Genomic DNA, 20,157 nt, shown 5'->3' with positions numbered 1-20,157 from the left:
GTGCCTAGGGCAAGAAGCTTCCACCTTCCTGAGTCTGACCCCAGAGCATTCAGCAACCCTGCCCCTCCATATGCTTCCTGCAGCCAGTCCGCCCGGGCGGGATCCTGGGGCAGCCAGAGGGCCCTGCACCCCAACTCCGCAGTCAGATGTGACTCTCAGCCAGTGTAAAACAGAAGGTTTATTAGTCGAGATGAACACAGCGTAGAACAGAGCTTGTTAGCACAGAAATCAGTGACTTTTAGCCAAGTCCATCCTGGGGGGAAGGGAGCCCAAAGCCAGGGCTCTGGTCCTCCCCCTGTGCCCTAAGCCAGACGAGACTGACTCCTTCCAGCTGCCTGGCTTCTGCCCTGCCCGTTGCTCCTCCTCTGGCCTTTGTCTTGCTTCCCAGGCCAAGAGTCACCTGGTCACCTTGCGAAGAGGCAGCCATAGCATCCATGCAGGCAGCTGGAGCAACCTCCACAGAAGTCACACACACTGATTCCCACCACCTAGACCAGGGGTGGCCAACCTGAGCCTGAGAAGGAGCTAGAATTTACCAATGTACATTGCCAAAAAGCCACAGAAATACGTCAGCAGCCCCCCAGCAGCTTCCCCTCCCCCACTCCCAGCACCTCCCGCCCACTGATCAGTGCCTCCCCGCACCTCCCAATCAGCTGTTTCCTGTGGGAGATTGTGGTGGGAAGGGAGAGGAAGGAGGGCACGGCAGGCTCAGGGAGGGGGCAGGAAAGGGTGGAGTGGGGGCAGGGCCTGGGGCAGAGCCAGGGGTTGAGCAGTGAGCACCACTGGTACATTGGAAAGTTGGTGCCTGTAGCTCCAGCCCCAGAGTCGGTACCTATACAAGGAGCCGCATATTAACTTCTGACACAGGTTGGCCACCTCTGACCTAAACATTGGTACAATACAAAGGGAAACTGAGGCACACACAGCATTCATGCAGAACAATAAGACTCACATACAACATGACAAGGGAAAATCTCCACTTCATCACACCCTGCATTGGCGCCTGCTCTGTAAAATGGGGTAGGGGTGGGAACCCCTTCTGGTGATAGCGGCGCCTGGCCCCAAGCACAGGTGTCCCTGGCTGGGGCACTGGGCGACAGCCCAGTGTGCCGTACTGCCAGGCCTGGTAATGGGGCTGAGGGAAGGGGTAGACCCCTAGTTGGGCAGGGGTAAGGGAGAGAAACCAGCAGGAATGAGGGGTCTGTTGAGCATGGCGGGGGCAAGATCTGACCCGCCCAAAGGGTGCCAGGGGACTCGGGGATGTGGGTAAGCCAATGGGAGGGGAACCTGGTGCTGATCAATGCCCAGCGGAGGGAGGAATGGACCCTGCTCAGATCTCGGTGGGCTGAAAAGGGGCAGGGCTGGGGCAGTGCCATGGAGATCTTGGTGTGGGGTGCTGCTGGACTCAGGGCATGAGGCACTGGGCAGGACCTCAGCACTGAAGAGACATGGCTGCCAGGGTGAGTGGGTAATGGGCACATGGATTGGCCACTGCCTGCAGCTCTGGCAGGCTCCACAGATGCTGATGCTGCGTTTCCTGGTCCCCACACCAAGGGGCGCAGACACACGGGGCTCTGGCCCAGAGGGGTGTTCTGCAGGAGTCTCTCGGGGCTGTAATGTGCCATCCACCTGCCTGTACTCAAGGGGCCAGCAGCTCAGCAATGGAGAAGAAAATACCCAGGGTTCCCTTGGCACCTGGGAGATGCAGCTGCTCTGGGGTGGAGCTGGCAGCTGGCCCCCAGCCACAGGGAGGCAGGCTGCACCATGATCAGCCTTGGGTGGTGGAGGGATGGTGTTCACATGCCAACTCTTGTGTGACGGTCCTAGTGGGGGCGTCCCATTGCCGAGCGGGCACCACAAACTGCAATGGTGCCAATTCACAGCCCATGCACAGGGGCCCAGGGGCCCAATCCCATGGTCCTGCTGCTCTCAGGATTGGGGTCTTTGGCATCGTGGGGCGTGAGACCAACTCCCTGGGAGTTAGCCAATGGCCAGTGCAGGAGAGTCCCCCCCCCTCCCCCGCCAACCTGCCTCCTCCGGAACCCACCATGCGATGCCGAACGGCTCCCCCTGCCAGGCCAGTGAGCGCCACAGCTTCAAGAGCTCCCAGTGGAGGAAGCCTAGAGATGGGCAGGGGGATCCCCTGGGTCCCTCCGCCCTGAGACTGTCCCAGCCTGGAGGCACTAAGTGCTGTCAGGGGCCTCAGCCTGGGAGGAGAGCGGAGAGCTCACTAGGAGCCAGGACTCGGGTTCTATCCCAGCCCTGCAAAGGGAGTGGTGGCTAGTGGTTAGAGCAGGGGTGGAGCTGGCAGCCAGGACTCCTGGGTCGTAGTTGGCTCATCCACTGACTTCCATGGGACCCTTCCCTTCTTTCCCAGAACGGGACGAAGCCCATGTCTCATGAAGAGGATGTGGAGGCAGTGTGGCCTGCGCATGATGGATCACGGGGCATGCACGGCACGCGCTGGGCTGGGCTGCAGGGCTCTCCGGGCCTGCCGGTGTGGGATGGACTCTGAACCACTGAAAATAACAAGAATGCTGTTTCCTGCTGCTCCAGCCAACTGAACGCTGGGGCACTGGCCCCACTGCACAGGAGGAGACCAAGTCACGGGGGGGGGGGCAGGCTCACATGGCAAGTCAGTGGATGAGCCCGTGAGAACCCAGGAGTCCTGACTCCCAGCCCAGGGATTAGGAACCAGGATTGCCAGGTTCTTTGCCTAGCTCTGGGTGGGGAGTGGGCTCTGGTGTGGGGGGGGGGGGGGTTGGCAGTCAGGATTCCTGGGTTCTAAACTCTGGTTTGCCCAGGGTCTCTCTGCCCCTGCTCCCATCCCTGGCATGGGCCAGAGCTCTGTAGCTGCATCCCGGGTGGCAGGTGCACGCCCTGACCCCGCTCTGGGCTCCTGCCAGCTCTGAGCATGTGAGGCAAACCGGAGTGAGGCAGAATCGCCCGTCCTGGCTGAGCTATTTACTGCGCTGTTCCCATGGGTGCCTGAAGGGGGGCAGAGGGCGAAGGATGAGCTGTGGGAAACTGACTTTCCTGGCAGGGCAGGGCTGGATTGTTCCCAGGCCTGTGCCCTCATGCCAAGCCAGCTTGGGCCTGGCCAGTGTGCGGCTGGGAGACCTGAGCAGAGGGTGCGGCAGTAGGGGCTGTTCTCCCCCCGTTAGTGCTGACCCCTGGCAGCAGGGAGCAGTCTCAGGACACAGCAGGGCTCCTCCCTGCCCCTCTGACACCAACCCCAACTGTGCCCCATAGACTGTAATTTGCTCAGGATCATTCTCACTGCTGGGGAATTTGAGGTAGGGAGAGGGGATGTGACCTCACTGCTGGAGAAACTGGTGGGGAGCGACATTACCTTGCTTCTGGGGAAACTGAGGCAGGGAGTGAGGCTGTAACCTTGCTGCTGGGGAAACTGGCGCAAGGAGCAGCAAACTGACTTGCCCAGGGCAAAGAACCCAGGAGTCCTGCTTCCCAGCTAATCACTGGAGCCCCTTTCCCCTTCCAAAGCCAGGACTCCCGGTTCGCAGTACAGTGCTTGGGTGGCAGGTGGGTGTGTGCAGTGTGGGAGAAGGCAGGTGCCCCAGGGCAGGGTGTGGCACTGGCTCGGGCCTGCTCTGTGGCAAGATCCTGTGGCAGGTGCCAAGGCAGGTTCCCATGTGTCAGGGCTGGGCTGTGAATCTCCAAGTGCACGTGAAATGGCAAAGCCTCCCCCAGGCCTGAGCACTGTGCGGGGCCAGATGCCAGCCGGGTGCTGCCAAGCAGGAAAGTGTCCGGGGCTCTCTGCTCCGCCGGGCACACGTTCCTGCCCCATTGCCTGGGCCTCTGTGCTCCACAGCTGGGCGCCCTGGGCAGTGCCGGGAGGGGCATCTGCACTCCCCACACACAGCGCCGCTAGCGCCCCTCAATCCCGACCTGCAGTATTCTAGTCCGGTGGGCGATGGCCTGAGGGAGGGGAGCAGGGAGAGTCGTGGCCCCAGTGGTACCCACTGCCCTACTGTTGCCCCTAGTGTGTCCTCTGCCCTAGCGCTGCCCCTGCAGTAGCCCCCTGCACCCTTGGGCCCTCACCCTTGTGTTCCCTGTTCACATGCAGCAGCTCATGCCCACGTGCCCTGGCTGCCCCCCTCTGGTCCCAGGGGGAGCGATGGACCTTGCCCCTCCGCCGGCAACAGGGAGCAGCCCGGCCATCTGGCTCTGTGGAACTCAGTCCCTGACCCCTAGCCCAGCCTGGGGCAGGAGGAGGTGGAGCTGTGGCCCCAGCCTTGCGCCAGTCAGGGGGAGCCAGGTGCCAGCCCCCAGGCCATGGGCAGAGGCAGCTCTGGGCCTTGCCATCAGCCCCGAGTCCCCCTGTGCCAGAGCCAAGGAACACCCAGCCCTCAAGCCTGCCCCTCTCAGCTAGTCCCTTCTCCCTCTGTACCTTGGCAGGCCCTGCCCAACCCCAAGTCCCTCCGAAGCCCACGTCTCCTGTGAGGCTTATTCGCTCCAAGATCAACATCTAGCCCTGGGCATCGCTCCCACCTCTGGGCTCCCTGGGTCCGTGCGCTGGGGGCTGCCTGGGGCAGGGACTCTCCTCACTGAGCCGGCTGCCATCATCTCAGCAGACCCAGAATCTTCGTCGGGGTCTGGGCAGCACCTGGCATGACGGGCCCCTGATCTCAGTCGGGTCTGGGCAGTGCCCAGCACAGATATAATGTAACTAATAACCTTCCAGGCCCGGTGCTTCCTGCTGAGAGAAAAACAGACATGGCTTTGCCTGGTATCAGCCCAGGGACACCATCCAGAAAGGTGCACTGCTCCCCCACCCCACCGCTAGTGTGCCCTTGCAGACCCCATGAGTGAGGGCCTGCAGTGCTGGAGTGTCTGGTATTCTGGGGATGCATGAGCAGCACCCCAGGGTGCTCTGGGACAGCGAGGGTGATGGGGTGCTAAGCACACAGGCCGCTGCCCACCCTGGGGAGACCTGGCTCGCCAGTTCCTCCACCCGCTCCTGGCTGGCTCAGTGCCGGGGCTGTGCCCTAGTTCAGAGCTCTGTGACGAGGTCCGGGCTGGCGTCAGGGTGGGCGTTAATGAATTCAGTGTTGCGTGGAGGAGCTGATCTCTGTGTTAATGAAAAGCACCTCCAGCGGGTTTGAAATTGCAGCGGGAGCGGAGGGCGGGGGCGGGGGCCTGAACTGCTGCCCTTCCTGACGGCAGGATCAGTCGTGCTGGGACCCCCGCACGCACCCCTGGGAGTGAAACATGCCCTCCCCTTCCAGGGCAGGCAGAGTTAGCTGCTGCCCCCAGAGCTCCTGGGTCCTGGTCCTCCCCCTCTGGCAATGTCACTCCGCTAGGCAGGGGGCCTTCATGCCCTGGGCAGCTGTGCACCCCAGGGAGGGGACCCACCCTGCCCGCAGCTGCTTCTGGGACTGGGTTCACTGGGCAGGGGCTGTCTGGCTCTGCAGCTGCACACTGAGCATCCAGCCTCTGCTCTGGGCAGTGCCCGGCACAACGGGGCCCTAATCTTGGGCGGGGCCTGGGTAGCGCCCACACATCAGGGGATGTCACAGCACAGGAGAATGCCTGCACTATGTCCCCACCACCCAGCCCTTCCCCCTCCCCAGGTGCGGATCCGTGGCTCTTTGGGGTGTGGATTGGGGAGGGTGACACCTCTCCTTGTGTGTGGAGGACGGGGAGGCTCCGTGAGCAGCCTGCTCCTCCGGGGGTTTCTGAGGGGCAGATTCGTGCACCTGCCGGGGTAGACCAGCATGCCCACCAGTGGGTGTCTGGGCGGTCAGATGCAGAAGGTGACTCCAGCCTGCCCGGCTTAAGGGAGTTGCCCAGGGTAGTGCCTCACCCCCCCCCCCCAGACGTTGGCACAGGTCGCTCTTTGCCTGGTACCTGGGCACGTCCCCATCCCACCTGGGGCAGGCGTAATCATGCTGCACCCACATGACTCACATGTCTCCTGTGTGATCAGCCCAGCACAACCGCTTGGGCGCTAACCTGGAGCAAACACGCCCGCCCTGCCAGCCATTGACCTGTGGGGCGGTGCGCGCCAGTGTTGGGCAGTGCCCAGCTTGGGCCCGTTCACCCACTGCCATCAGACAAGGCGGCCAGATCCCAGCCCCATCCGGGTACCATGGAGGGGCCCCTCAGGGAGCTCAGACCGCTTCCTCGAGCAAGTCCCCACAGCCCCATCTGGGAAGCTGGGGGGGAGGGGGCTGTGTTCATTGTCACACACGGTTCAAAACCTCCCCTCCCTGCCTCCCTCCCACACATCTCTTGGCCTTGAGTTTGAATTTGGATTTTGTTCCTGCAAAGGGGCCCAAGGAAGCTGCTGCTGCAAGTCTGACGCCCCGAACCCGCAGGGCCGAGCTAGCGCCAGATTCAAGGAATCCAGCCCCCCGCTGGCACCCGACTGCACTCAGTTCGTTGCAGGATGTGGCCATAAACCCGGGCACTGAGCCCTTCAAAGATCCCTGCCCACAGGCTCCATGTCTAGTTGGCAGCTGGTTTCAAGTGGAGAGCCCCAAGGGTCAGTCCTGGGGCCGGTTTTGTTCAATATCTTCATTAATGATCTGGATGATGGGGTGGATTGCACCCTCAGCAAGTACGCAGATGACCCTAAACTGGGAGGAGTGGTAGATATGCTGGAGGGTAGGGATAGGGTCCAGAGGGTGTGACGTTATGAGTATAATATCTCATTGAAAGGTGACAGGGCCAGAAAAAGTTAATTAACTCACCTCACAGACTGACCTGACCCATGGGTGAACCTTAAGAACTGGTTAGGAAGATCTGTAAATGAATAGAGCTTTGAAATGCAAGTCTGCATTGTTAGAGGTAGAAGGGTAGATGTTTGCTCAGGTCTTGTGATGTAAGCAAACAAGTCTTGTCTATTGCTATAGTTTTAATTCAAAGATCAAAAAAGGAATATTAACATTTATACTAATACTTGAGTGAAATAGTATTATTGTCTATGTGTCTGTTTGAAGGTTGTGGTAACCTGTATCTGAACTGTTTAATGGATAAATTACTCTGTGCTAATTGCCAGGCTGTTTGGGAGAAGGAGTTAAGCCTATTGTTTTCTCAGGCCAAAAGGCTGCTGGAAATGTATAAGAAGCCTGGGACATGATCCTGCTTCATCTCAGATCTGCTTTGGGTTTCAAGAGGTGGAAACCTTAAGCCATAAGGATTGAGATCCCCAGTCATTGACTGGAGCCACCCTGAATATGGACATTGGACTATAACCTCTGGACTATTTCTAAAAGAAATTTTGGCAACTACAAGCTCACCTCTCCTATGCATCTGAACCTCAAGAATTGAATTCAAGTCTGTCTGTATATTGATCTTTTAACCAACACGTCTCTCTTTTCTTTTTTAATAAATTTTAGCTTAGTTAATAAGAATTGGCTAATAGTGTGTATTTTGGGTAAGATCTAAGTTGTAATTGGACCTGGGTATGTGGCTGATCCTTTGGGATTGGAAGAACCTTTTCTTTTATATGATGAGATCAGATTTTTAGGAATCATCATCATATATCTGACAGGTGTGTCTGGACGGAGGCCTAAGGCTGGGTACTTTAAGGGAACTGCGTGGTTTGGACTTCTAAGTGACCAGTGAGGTACTAGAGAAGCTGTTTTGTGCTGGTTGGTAAATCTAAGTATTGAAATAACCACCAGCGTTTGGGGTTTGTCTGCCCCGTTTTGTTTGCAGTTCACCCTGATTGAGTGACCTCAGCTGGCTCCCACGGGTGGCACCATCACAGAGGGACCTAGACAAATTAGAGGATTGAGCCAAAAGAAATCTGATGAGGTTCAACAAGGACAAGTGCAGAGTCTTGCACTTAGGAAGGCAGAATCCCATGCACTGCTACAGACGAGTGGCTAGGCAGCAGTTCTGCAGAAAAGGACCTAGGGGTTATAGTGGATGAGAAGCTGGATATGAGTCAGCAGTGTGCCCTTGTTGCCAAGAAGGCTAACGGCATTTTTGGCTGTATAAGTAGGGGCATTGCCAGCAGATCAAGGGACGTGATCATTCCCCTTTATTTGACATTGGTGAGGCCTCATCTGGAGTACTGTGTCCAGTTTTGGGCCCCACACTACAAGAAGGATGTGGAAAAATTGGAAAGAGTCCAAGAGCGGAGGGCAACGAAAATGATCAGGGGGCTGGAGCACATGACTTATGAGGAGAGGCTGAGGGAACTATGATTATTTAGTCTGCAGAAGAGAAGAATGAGGGGGGAGTTGATAGCTGCTTTCAACTACCTGAAAGGGGGTTCCAAAGAGGAGCAGCGCCAGGGTTTCTGGCGTCCTAGGCAGGATTCAGGGGGCAGCATTTTGTGCGCTCCTCACGGGGCGCGCGGGAGCTTCCGGTTCCGCTCCAGTCAAGCTGCCGAAGAAAGACCCTCCGCTGAAATGCTGCAGGCAACAGCAGCAGTCATTGAGCTGCTCAATTGCCTGCCACTGTTTTCTGCGGCATGTCGGCGGAGGGTCCTTCTTCGGCGGCGCGATGGAAGCAGAACTGGAAGCTCCCGTGCGCCCCGTGGAGAGCGCACAAAATGCCGCCCCCTGAATCCTGGCGCCCTAGGCAACTGCCTAGGGTCGCCTAATGGAAGCATCGGCCCTGGTTCCAAAGAGGATGGATCTAGACTGTTCTCAGTGGAGCCAGATGACAGAACAAGGAGCAATGGTCTCAAGTTGCAGTGGGGGAGGTTTAGGTTGGATATTAGGAAAAACTTTTTCATTAGGAGGGTGGTGAAGCACTGGAATGGGTTCCCTAGGGAGGTGGTGGAATCTCCTTCCTTAGAGATTTTTAAGGTCAGGCTTGACAAAGCCCTGGCTGGGATGATTTAGTTGGTGTTGGCCCTGCTTTGAGCAGGGGGTTGGACTAGATACCTCCTGAGGGCTCTTCCAACCCTGATATTCTATGATTCTATGACTGGCACGCAGGCTGGAGGACCAGGCGTGGCAGCCACGCCCCAATGCCATGGATTTGCTGGGTGGCTACTCAGAGCTGGGAACAGAGCGAGTTTGCTGTGCCCATGCCAGTCCGGGAGCAGCCCAGAGCATGGGGCTCTCTGGCAGGAGCCATGGTTCCCCCCATGCCCAGGGCCAGCCAGCTTCACCCACCCACTCAGCTCCTAGCACTTCAGTAGCATGGTCTTGCTGCTGCCTCAGGGGCTATGGGGGCCTCGGAGCCCAGCGTCTGTGGGGCCCGTTGGTGGGTAAGTGGCTGGGGAGGTTGCCACATGGGGGGTGAATCACAGTGAGTAGTAGGGGCGGGATTCCCAGCAGGGAAGTGACTCAGGCTTGGCGGGGGTGGGCAGGAAAGGGCAGTGAGCTGAGCTGTGCTCCCCTGGGGTTGGGGGTGCAGCCAGGATGGTGTGGCGGAGAGTGAGGGGGGCAGGAGGCTGCAAGGAACCATAGGATCTGGCTGGGCTGCAGCTCTGGGCCAGCATGGGGGAGAGCCAGGACTCATGGCTGCTATTCCTGATTTTGCCACTGACCTTGGACAAGCCCCTTCCCTGTTCCATGCCTCAGTTTCCCCAGGTTAACAATGGTGATTGTTACGGGGTTCACTATACCTCTGTCCTGTTCTAGTCTCTCTGAGGCCCCCCAGCCGGAGGTCTCCCTCTGCCTTCACCTGCCCTGAGGTTGGATCATGTGATTCTCCAACTTTGAGGCCAGACGCAGGTGCAGGGCAGTGGGTACCAACCGCCGGTGCCCTGCAAGTCCCACTGGGACCCGGGACCAGGGAGGCAGTGGCAACCAGCCTCTCCCGCTCCTCCCGGCATTTTGACTGAACAAATGGAACAAAGCAGCAGAGAAAAAGAGTTTTCTAAACACACACACAAACACGCTGCCCCCCCCCCGGGCTGCCTGGACAATCTGCCTGTCAGCTCTGCTGGGCTTAGCCTGGGTCATGCCACGAGGCTGTGTGTGTACAGAGCCCAGCTGGTGGCTAGCAGGCTGGCTCTTCGTGCCGGAGATCCAGATCCAGGCCCAGAGGTGACACATGGGGCTGTGCTGGGGAGGCCATGCAGAGCCCCACCTGTGGCAATAAAACCAAGGTCACTGCCACGTGGAAATGGTGCAATCAGCTGGTGGGCTGGGTTCCAGCTCCTTCCCGTCCCCCTCTCACAGCTCACGGGCGTTTCTTGCCCGCTGCTTCGCTCCCCTGAGTTTTGATTGCCCACTGTGTCACTGGTATTGCAGTGTGCGCGGCCCAGGGACTAGCATTGATCAGTTTTACCCTTTGGAAGGCAACTTCCACTCTTGCGCTGGGGTGGGAGGGGTGGGGGGTGTGGTGATCCGGGCCCGACCCAGCTGTGCCCACGTGATGCTTTTGCCAAGTGGTGGCAGCAGCTGCCAGGCCGGGTTCAAACAGGTGGGAGCCTTCGGAAAACGTAACCACCAGCACCAGCCTGAGCCCTGGGGACAATCTACATGCCCCTTGGTGCCCTGAATGAACAGTACGGAGGGCTTGGAATGCAACAGTGGCCCGGCGGCTTCAGCGTAGACCCTCACTGCAGTGCCGGGCGGCGGGAAGTGTTCTTCTTGTGGCCAGCTGGGAATAGATCAGCACTGTCTCCCTCCTGTCACCTCCCGTCCGCCGGGCTGTCCTGGCGATAGATTTCACCTCCACCTTTGGAGTTGCGAGTGGCTAAGGAGGCAAAGTGGCCTAGGCGCAGCCCCGCCGTCCTCTCCTGCTCCCGCTCTCCGCTGGCCCAGAGCAAAAAGCTTCCAACTCCTCAGCCAACCACCTGTGTGGATCGGTCTCCTCTAACCCTGCGCCTCCAAGCTAAGCTAGACGGGAAGGGGAGATGCCATTTCTGATTCAACAGTGTAGTCTCCTCGCCAGCCTGGGCCTGGGGGCCTCTCCAGCCAGTCTGCATTTAAAAGTTATTCTGGGATGGCAGGTCGGGGGGTGATGATCACTGGCACAGCTACACCTAGGGTGGGCACAGGCAGAAAGATGCCTTGTACCCATACGGCTTATTCCCCATCCCATCCTGCAATAGCGCCACTTGTATAACACATTACACTCCTCGTTCCTCTGGCAAGCAGCGCCAGGGATGGGCATTTGGGGTTGGTTTCAGTTAAAAAAAACCCCAAATCAACAGCTTCTGAAGAGACCTAAATGTAGCAACGTCTCCAAAAACATCACAAGGTGCAGTGCGAAGCCAGATACCAACGAGCTCTTCCTGATGCGGCGCATCGATGGTTTGCCCCCCTTTGGCTGTGAAAGGAAGGGTTTTGTTGCACCTCAGTGCGCAGGAAATGAATGCGCTGAAGCGGGATATCTGCTGTTGTGCGCAGTGCTGTTGCAGCCGTGTGGGTCCTGGAATATTAGCGAGACAGGGTGAGCGAGGTCGTATCTGCTATTGGACCAAGGTCAGCTGGGGAGAGAGGTGAATTTGCAAGTTGAGCTGTCCTGAAGACAAGCTCTGCAGCTCCAAGGCTGGTCTCTCTCCCCAGCAGCAGCTGCTGGCCCAATAACAGATCTGGCCTCCCCCACCCCATCTCTGAAGCAGGGTGCTGCTCTCTGCTTAAATCCCAGCAAGGGACATTTTGTCAACAACCGTTCTACTGGGAATGTCAAAACCCTTAACAGCCCTGATGCTGCCTTTCATTTTTCCAGGGTAAAATGGTGACAAGGGATGCAGTTTGACTTCAAATCTGCTCCACCAAAGTAAGGTTTTCCACTCTCACATGCTCTCAGGGGTCAACTTCTGGGAATCTGCCTTGTTTCCTGGGAACTTCAGAGAAAGAAGCACAAAGAAACTGGTTAAAAAAACAAACCCAAGTCCACTTCCAAGCGGGAGAGTATTAAAACTACTTTGCACCATACCATGTAGACGTTTGTGGCTGGAGCGAGTCCTTTGACCGGCTATACCTAAATCCCATTGCTATGAAACTGGTTAACATCCACTCACTCCTGGAGTGCAAGCAATTTATCTGCACAGCGGCACAGATGGGAGCCATCCCAGAGCCTCGGAAGGCATCTTGGTCTGGTTCTCCCAGCCTGACCCACCCTGTGCAAACTGGTTTGGGACCTGCCCAAGGCTCTGGCATTGTCTCTTAATGACCCTTAAGTGGAACCAACTGTTAGAAAGGGCCCCCTCCCTTTGGGCTGGGCTACCACCCAGATGCCCCCCTGGGGGGAAATAGCCCGTCTCCGTGCATCAAGTTCAGACAGGAATTATTTCAGGCTGGGATCTGGCCTGTGCAGTGCAGGTGGCGAAGGAGATGATCACAAATCTCTGCCAGCACTGGCAGTGCAATGCCCAGGAGGGCAGAGTGGCAGTCCCCTGGGCTGGGTGGTTGATCATCTCCCCGCCCAGCCCCATCTCCAAGGCCAGGTGGGTCATGAGAGCTGGGTGTTTGCTGGGTGTTATCTGAGCTGTCACACCAAAAGATTTATTCCTCCCGCGCCCGCTGGGGCCAGGCGGTGCCGGGACTGCGTGTGCAATCCAAGTGGCAGAGATCACTCGGGCACATGCTGATGGCACTGCCAGGTTCTGCTCAGGGCCTAGCAACAGTCAGGAACCAGTGGGCTGGGCCTCCCATGGGGCACCTCCCACCAGCGGTTCAGATCCAGGGACCCCTTGACTTTGCACATCTGGAGAGTGCCCCAGCCAGCCCAGAAATGCAGCTGCCTCTGGGGTGAGGCACAGCAGCCGTTCACCAGGCGCACAAGAGGGGAAAGAGGGGCCTGTATGGAACTGATCCTGCAGGGGGCGTTTAGGGAGGCGAAACGGAGGCATGGCAGATGGGCTCTCTGGCCCAAACAGGCAGCGAGACAGCCTGGCTGAGACAGACCCGGGGGAGATGCCATGGCCTGGGCGGCTCAGATCTCATCCAAACTCACCGCCTACAGCACAGGCCCCCATGCGGTGGCCTGGTGTCGGGGCCAGCACTGACTGCCTGGGCACAGCGCCCCCACCCCACGCCCAGCAGACTGCCCAACCGGGGCTGTGGGGCTCCCATGTCCTTACCAGGAAGGGCCTGCCCACAGGGTGTGGGTGAAACTGGGACAGAGAGACAGGAGGGAACTCCCCACAGCCATTCAGTGCACCAGTGGCCACGCTGGGGACAGAACCCAGGAGTCCTGGCTCCCAGCCCCCCCACTCTAACCCCTTACCCCTCTCCCCTCCCAGAGCTGAGGACAGAACCCAGGAGTCCTGGCTCCCAACCTCCCCACTCTAACCCCTTACCCCTCTCCCCTCCCAGAGCTGAGGACAGAACCCAGGAGTCCTGGCTCCCAGCCCCCCCATTCTAACCCCTTACCCCTCTCCCCTCCCAGAGCTGAGGACAGAACCCAGGAGTCCTGGCTCCCAGGCCCCCCCACTCTAACCCCTTACCCCTCTCCCCTCCCAGAGCTGAGGACAGAACCCAGGAGTTCTGGCTCCCAGCCTCCCCGGCTCTAGCTCACAAGGCTCCCCTCCCCAAGTCAGGAAAGGAACCTAAGAGTCCTGGCTCTCAGCCCCCCGCTCTGTCTGGTGAACCGTGCTTCCTGTAAGTAAATGATCAACCCCCCCCCACCCGCCCTGCACCCACGAGGGGAGGGAAGGGGCCAGGACAAGGATCCTGGGTCTGAGTGGAAGAAGAGGCGGATGCTTGAGCAATCCCTGCCCCACACCCTTGTCCCAGGTGACCCAGGTGTCCCCGACCGCCCCCCAGCTGCTCTCCTAGGCCTCGCCCAGGTGAAGCGCCCTCCCCAGTCCAAGCTGGGAGCTGCCCCCCCACCAGTCAGCCTGGAGTGGAGGGCAAAGGGGCAGATGGGTGAGGACAGGGATCCTGGGGGATTAGGGAAGGGTCCCGCCTCCTCGATGGGCTGCAGCCATGAGCCAGGCTGAGCCAGCCTGGGGGCAAGGGGAGCAGGGGATGGTGCAGGGCTCTGCCCCACGCTGCTTCCTGCCAGTGCCCCCAGCCTCTCCCTCTGCCCATGCCCCTGTGCCTCTTCCCCCTGCCAGTGCCCTCCCCCACCCCATAATTCTGCCAGTGCCCACCCCCACCCTTTCCTTGCCAGTGTCCTCATCCCTCTCCCCCCTCCTCTGCCAGTGCCCACCCCCACCCCCTTCTGGGGGACAGTGCCCTTGGCCCCATACCAGGCAGACCCTTGGAGTGCCTGGGCAACCCACCCAGCTGTCTGGGCATTGCTGTCTCCACGTCCTGCCTAATAACTCTTTGCAGAATCCCGCACTCTGCCTGGGACGCGCTCCTCGGAGGGCGAAATCTGAGGACAAATGCTTCCTGATGCATTTGTACTCAGCACCTGCCCCTGGGCATCTCATCCAGCCGTGTCCCGAAGGAGCTCTCTCACACACAGGGGTTTTAAGAAGCCCAATGCAAAGCTGAGTTAATATTCCTGATGCACAGAACAGCCTTCCCTTCCCCCCACATGGGCTTCTCTCAGGATCCCCTGCTCTGTGTGAGCTCCTGGCCGCCCCTCAGCAGGGTGGGGGGCTGAGATCAGTGGGTGCCCTGAGCTGGGACAGGCTGCTGCTGATGGCACTGCCCAGGCCGGGGGTCCTCCCAGGTTGCATGGAGCCTTGAGTGGGGGATGTGGTTGGTCAGAGATGGGTGCTCCCAAGGCAGTGACTTGCCAGGAGAGGGAAGGCGGGGGTGGCAGCTGGGCGTCACGTCGGCCTCCAGATTGACCACAGCACCTGGCCTGCCAAAGCCACCGTCTGGCAGGCCACAAGGGCGGGAAACCAGGATCTCGCCCCCGCTCACTGGCCGAACAGCCATCTGACCTCACTGCTCCAGCCCACACTCCCTGAGTCAGGACCTGGCTGTGGGCCCTGCTCTGTGAGGGGGGCTGGAGCAGGGTCGGTCACACCCCCCAGCCTCCTCCAGCCGGGGCTGTGCTGGTGTGGCCTACTCTGCTCCTCTGAGCTGCTGGGAGGGTGGGCAGTGCCGGGCAGCCCCTTCTCCACATCGCCAGGCAGTGCTCTCTGTGCCCCTTACACTGAGGGGTCCTGTGGTGGTGGATGGGGCAGGGCTGTCCTCTGTCCTCTTAGCTGAGGCTGATTTGGGGGAGCAAGACCCCCAACAGCCTGCAGGTAGGAGTGGCTTTCAAACTTAGCAGGGCCTGAGCTGCTGAGATAAAGGGAAAGGGGCCTTCCCCCTGCCCCCCACCCCGCCCAGAGTATGGCAAAATTCCTGGCAAGCTTCATTTCAAACCACCAGATGGAAAAGGAGCTGGGAAAGGCTCTGTAAACACGGCTCCCTTTGAAAACACAAGCTGTAATTCTCCTGTCCGCGGTGACTCACAGTGCTGGGTTTCCATTAAAGCACCAAATCCTCCACACAAAACGGGGATTTGCCTCTTTAAAACAACGCTGATGGGACTAAAAAGCTGGGTCTGGGTCAGCTGCTGAAAAGTAGGCACAGTCTGCGTGTCAGTGTGTGTGTGTATGTGTGTTAGTGACATACAGGCAGAGTGGGCGTTGGCTCCAAGCCAAGCAGAATGGTTTAATTATAAATATCTGGCTACATGTTATTTGCAAGAAGCGCCCTGCAAAACCCTGACCCTTCTGGGGTGGTCGCTAAATATTGTAATTAACACAGATTGGCCTCTTCCAAAAACACCCTTGAAATAAGCCAACCTGGAGACAGCATAAACGGGAAGTGGGGAGAAAATCCACTCCCCGGGCAGGTTCTGGCACCACAGGTCAGCCTGTCTCGAGCTTTACAAACATATTAAAGATAATTAGACACAACAGTGGCGTCTATAAACAAGCCCATGGTCTGGAAAGACTTTCCCCCTCGGCGGGGAGCTCGATCCATTCAGGAAAAGGCCCTATGGTTGTCAGCGCAGATGAGAACACAGAGCTCTGGGAAATGGAGATTGCAAAGAGCTCATTTGCCATCCAAACCATCTTTCAGCATGGGAGGTGGCCAGAGCAGGTTTTTGACTTTATCTTTGGGCCTTATCAAAGCCATAAAACAGCTAATAGCCCCGATTGCAACATAACCAGCAAAGCCCAGCAGCTGGGCCACTGATTGCCACAAATCCGGCTTTTCAGGTGGGCAGTTTTGGGGGCGTTTGGTTGGGGAAGTCGGGACACAGGCTAACCACTTTTGCGACAGACACTCTTGTCAGACATGAATAGATCGTCTCTGTGTCACCCAGAGGAGAAAGCAGCAATGAAAGTAACCAAACCATTAGTGACTTATTAGTCAAGCAGCAGGATCTTATTATACTAGGTGGAGGGCTATACAAAGGAGTTTGAAGTTCACCTCCCAGAGCATAATGCCAGCCACCTCTTAAACCTGTCTACATAGTGTTTCAGTACAATTCAAACTGATATTGTTACAGGGGTTACACCAATCTGATGGCAGCGGTGCCACTGGGACGGCGGGAGACAAGGCGTAAAGCAGCCGCTGCAGAACATTGCTTACTCTGAGTTCTCTGGTTCATTCTGCCTGGCGGCTCTGTCTGCAGAGCAGGGATGCCAGCCCACAGCATTAAGGAATATGCCCTTTTTTGCGTCAACTGATCCTCTCTACAGGTGTCGTGAGCCCTACAGACAGGATCCAGTCACAGGATCAGGGCCAGAAACCTTAGCTGCCCTCTGTTATACTAGTCACAAAGTGGGGACTTAGGAGTAGACGAAGAATTCAGTGGGCTGACTGGTGCAGCAGATTGAAAGGAATTGCAAACGGGCTTGCAAATTAAGCACATCCAGGAAGGACGGTCCAGCGGTTGGGGCACTAGTTTATGACTTGGAGTCAATTCCATGCTCCGCCACAGACTTCCTGTGTGACCACGTGCAAGTCACTTAGTTATCTGTGCCGCAGTTCCCCATCTGTACAATGAGGACAAGAGTCCTGCCCTACAGGGGTGTGTGAGAACATAGACTCATAGACTCATAGACTTTAAGGTCAGAAGGGACCATTATGATCATCTAGTCTGACCTCCTGCACAACGCAGGCCACAGAATCTCACCCATCCACTTCAATAACAAACCCCTAATCTATGTCTGAGTTACTGAAGTCCTCAAATTGTGGTTTGAAGACCTCAAGCTGCAGAGAATCCTCCAGCAAGTGACCCGTGCCCCATGCTGCAGAGGAAGGCGAAAAACCTCCAGGGCCTCTGCCAATCTGCCCTGGAGGAAAATTCCTTCCTGACCCCAAATATGACAATCAGTTAAACCCTGAGCATGTGGGCAAGACTCACCAGCCAGACACCCAGGAAAGAATTCTCTACAGTAGCTCAGATCTCAACCCATCTAACATCGTATCACAGACCACTGGGCATGCTTACCTGTTGATAACCAATGATCAATTGCTAAATTAATTGCCAAAATTAGGCTATCCCATCATACCATTCCCTCCATAAACTTATCAAGCTTAGTCTTAAAGCCAGATATGTCGTTTGCCCCCACTACTCCCCTTGGAAGGCTGTTCCAGAACTTTACCCCTCTGATGGTTAGAAACCGTTGTCTTTTTAATCATTATCACAAGCTAGAAAAAAATTGCTTGTATAAAAACTGCAACTCCTACCAAATTGCAACACAGCCTGTATTCTGACATTTTTATATCTGATTCTGCCAAACTCTTGCATGGCTCAGTCAGGAGAAATGTGTTGTACAATATTGTGGTTGTACATACAGTAACTCCTCACTTAAAGTTGTCCCGGTTAATGTTGTTTCATTGTTATGTTGATCAATAAGGGAACATGCTTGTTTAAAGTTGTGCAGTGCTCCCTTATAATGTTGTTTGTATACATGAAAGAAGTGCTGTAAGATACTGATGCTATATAAGAGCAGGACGTTATTATTGTTTCCCACTAATGTCCAAGTGCATTCATTCCCTCTTTGGGATCACTTTTCGGGACGTTTCTAGCCAAGGAACATCTTAGAAACTCTGAATTTTTAACAACTATTTCTGGATATTTGCAACAAGCCAGTTTCCAATGTGTAATCACAAGCTTTTGCACCAGTATATGGTTCCTAAGAGCAATGCTCAACCAATCAGGAAAGAGAAACAAAGCACCTGTCCAACAAAAACAGCTTGGTCGTTGTCTGAGGAATGGTCTCGGGAACCAGCTCACCAATGAGCTGCAGCCCAAAGATCGCTCATAGAAATGATACAGCAAATCACTGGCTCACACTAGCTCTGGGGGGCGGGGAGGGGGCATCATAGACAGGGCTGGCTCTAGGTTTTTTGCTGCCTCAAGCAAAAAAATTTTTGGCTGCCCCCCACCCCAGACCTGGGCTCTCACCCCCACACACACTAGTGCCCTCCCCCACCCACACCCTCTGCCGCCCCAGCCCTGGCCTCTCCCTCCTACCCCACCCCACCCGCACCCCCTGCCACCCCAGCCTTGGGCTTCCTCTCCCACTCCACCCAGACCCCCTGCCCCCCCAGCCCAGGGCTCCCCACCACCAGTGGTGACTCCGCCCACTCCCCCCTCACCTCCAGCCGTTCCGGCGCTGGCAGGGTCGGGATAAGCAGCGGGGCTCCCAGGCCGTGCCTCAGCCCAGGGTCCCTCCAGCCAGGGCTCCTGCCTCCAGGACCGGCCAGGACCCGGGAGGGCAGAGCTGGGGGACCGCCCTGGCAGGGGGCTGAGGAGCCAGGGCAGGGCAGCCCAAGAGGGAGTGGAGCGCCAGAGAGTGGGACGAGGACCCTACATGGCAGTCCCCCACCCTCTATGGCCCTGCTGATGTTGCTGCTTCTGGCTGCCCTGCCGCAGTCCTGGGTGGTTCGGGCCACTTCGCCCAGCCCTGGCTGCGGCGCTGGAGGGGGCGGACACTCTGCGGCACCTGCAGGCGGCTCCCCCCAGCCCGAGTGTCCCCCACTCAGAGCCTGCCCGGCCCAGCCACAAGGTGCAGGCGCTGCTCCCCTGCAGCGCAAACTGCACCCCCCATGCACAATGTGCTACTGCTGCCAGGGCCAGCTCTAGGCTTTTGCCACCCAAAGCAAAAAAAAAAAAAAAAAGTGTCTGGAATGCTTCCCCTGAAAATGTGCTGCCCCAAGCACGTGCTTGGTTTGCTGGTGCCTACAGCCGGCCCTGATCGTAGGTGAGAACTCCATTGTACTGGGTGCTGTACAAACATGGCACAGAAAGAGAGGCCCTCCCCCAAGGATCTTACAATCTAAGGCCCTGATCCTGCAGACGCCTAGGGGACTACTCACTCATGGGAAAATGAAGCACATGCAGGATCAGGGCCGAATAGGACAATGGGTACAAAAAAGAGGCACAAGGTCTAACTGAAAGGCAGTCATCGCAGAGGGGGGCAGGGGCCCTGACCAGGAGCAGATTGTGCGCAGGATGCCTATGTAGTAAGGAATAACTGCGAGAAAATCGTGATCTAATGGCAGACAGAAATTCATCCATTATTCATTAACCACTAACGGGCCAGGCTGGGTAACTCTTCTCAGTCGAGAGCGACACTGGGCCAACGTGTCAGCAGCTGTATCTCTTTGCATCAAAGAGCTGCCTGGAGCCTGTCATTCCCAGAATGCACTACCCCATCCTGAGCTCTAAAGCAGTGGTTCTCCACCTTTTTGGGCTCAGGACCCATTAGTAAATGTTTATGGCCAGTCACAACCCAGGGGTGCAGGCCCTGGGGCGGTTTTGGTTGGATCCTCACCTTCTGTGTTGTGAGAATGGCTGGGCTTGGCTCTCTGCTCCGAGCTGTGCAGCCTCTGGGGTTGCAGCGCTGCTCAGCCCCGCACCCCTGACTGGACCAAATTTGTGTGAGTGGAGTTGTGACCTGGCTCATGGGGTTGCAGTGTCACTCACTTAAATTTGGGCTACCCAGGCTCCCGTCATCATGACAGCTAGGCCATACGTGAGTGGCACTGGGATCCCAGAGGTTGCAGTGCCTGGAGGATATAGGCAAGCCCAGTCTGTCCTTTGAAAAGTTCTGGCGACCCATTTTTGGGTCCTGACCCACGGGTGGAGAAACCCTGCTCTAAAGTACTACTTTGTTCTGTAGGCTGCTTGGATCAAGATGCAGCACCACTGGCAACCTATGTTCCTGCACCCGCATTTGGATCAAGACAGACCAGGTGTCTCAGGCGCTAAGCATTGTGGGCTGCACAGGGGCCCCCATCCCATTGTCAAGGGGAGCTTTGGTGTTGTAAGAGCGTCACAGTGAGACCTATCCTGCTTTATGATCTTGTGTTAATTTGGCATTGCATGGCTCTGCCTGATCTGTATTAGAGC

Source organism: Mauremys reevesii, linkage group 2, assembly GCF_016161935.1.
Source record: "Mauremys reevesii isolate NIE-2019 linkage group 2, ASM1616193v1, whole genome shotgun sequence".
In the NCBI taxonomy this organism is placed as follows: Eukaryota; Metazoa; Chordata; order Testudines; family Geoemydidae; genus Mauremys; species Mauremys reevesii.
This window is presented reverse-complemented; position numbering follows the sequence as displayed.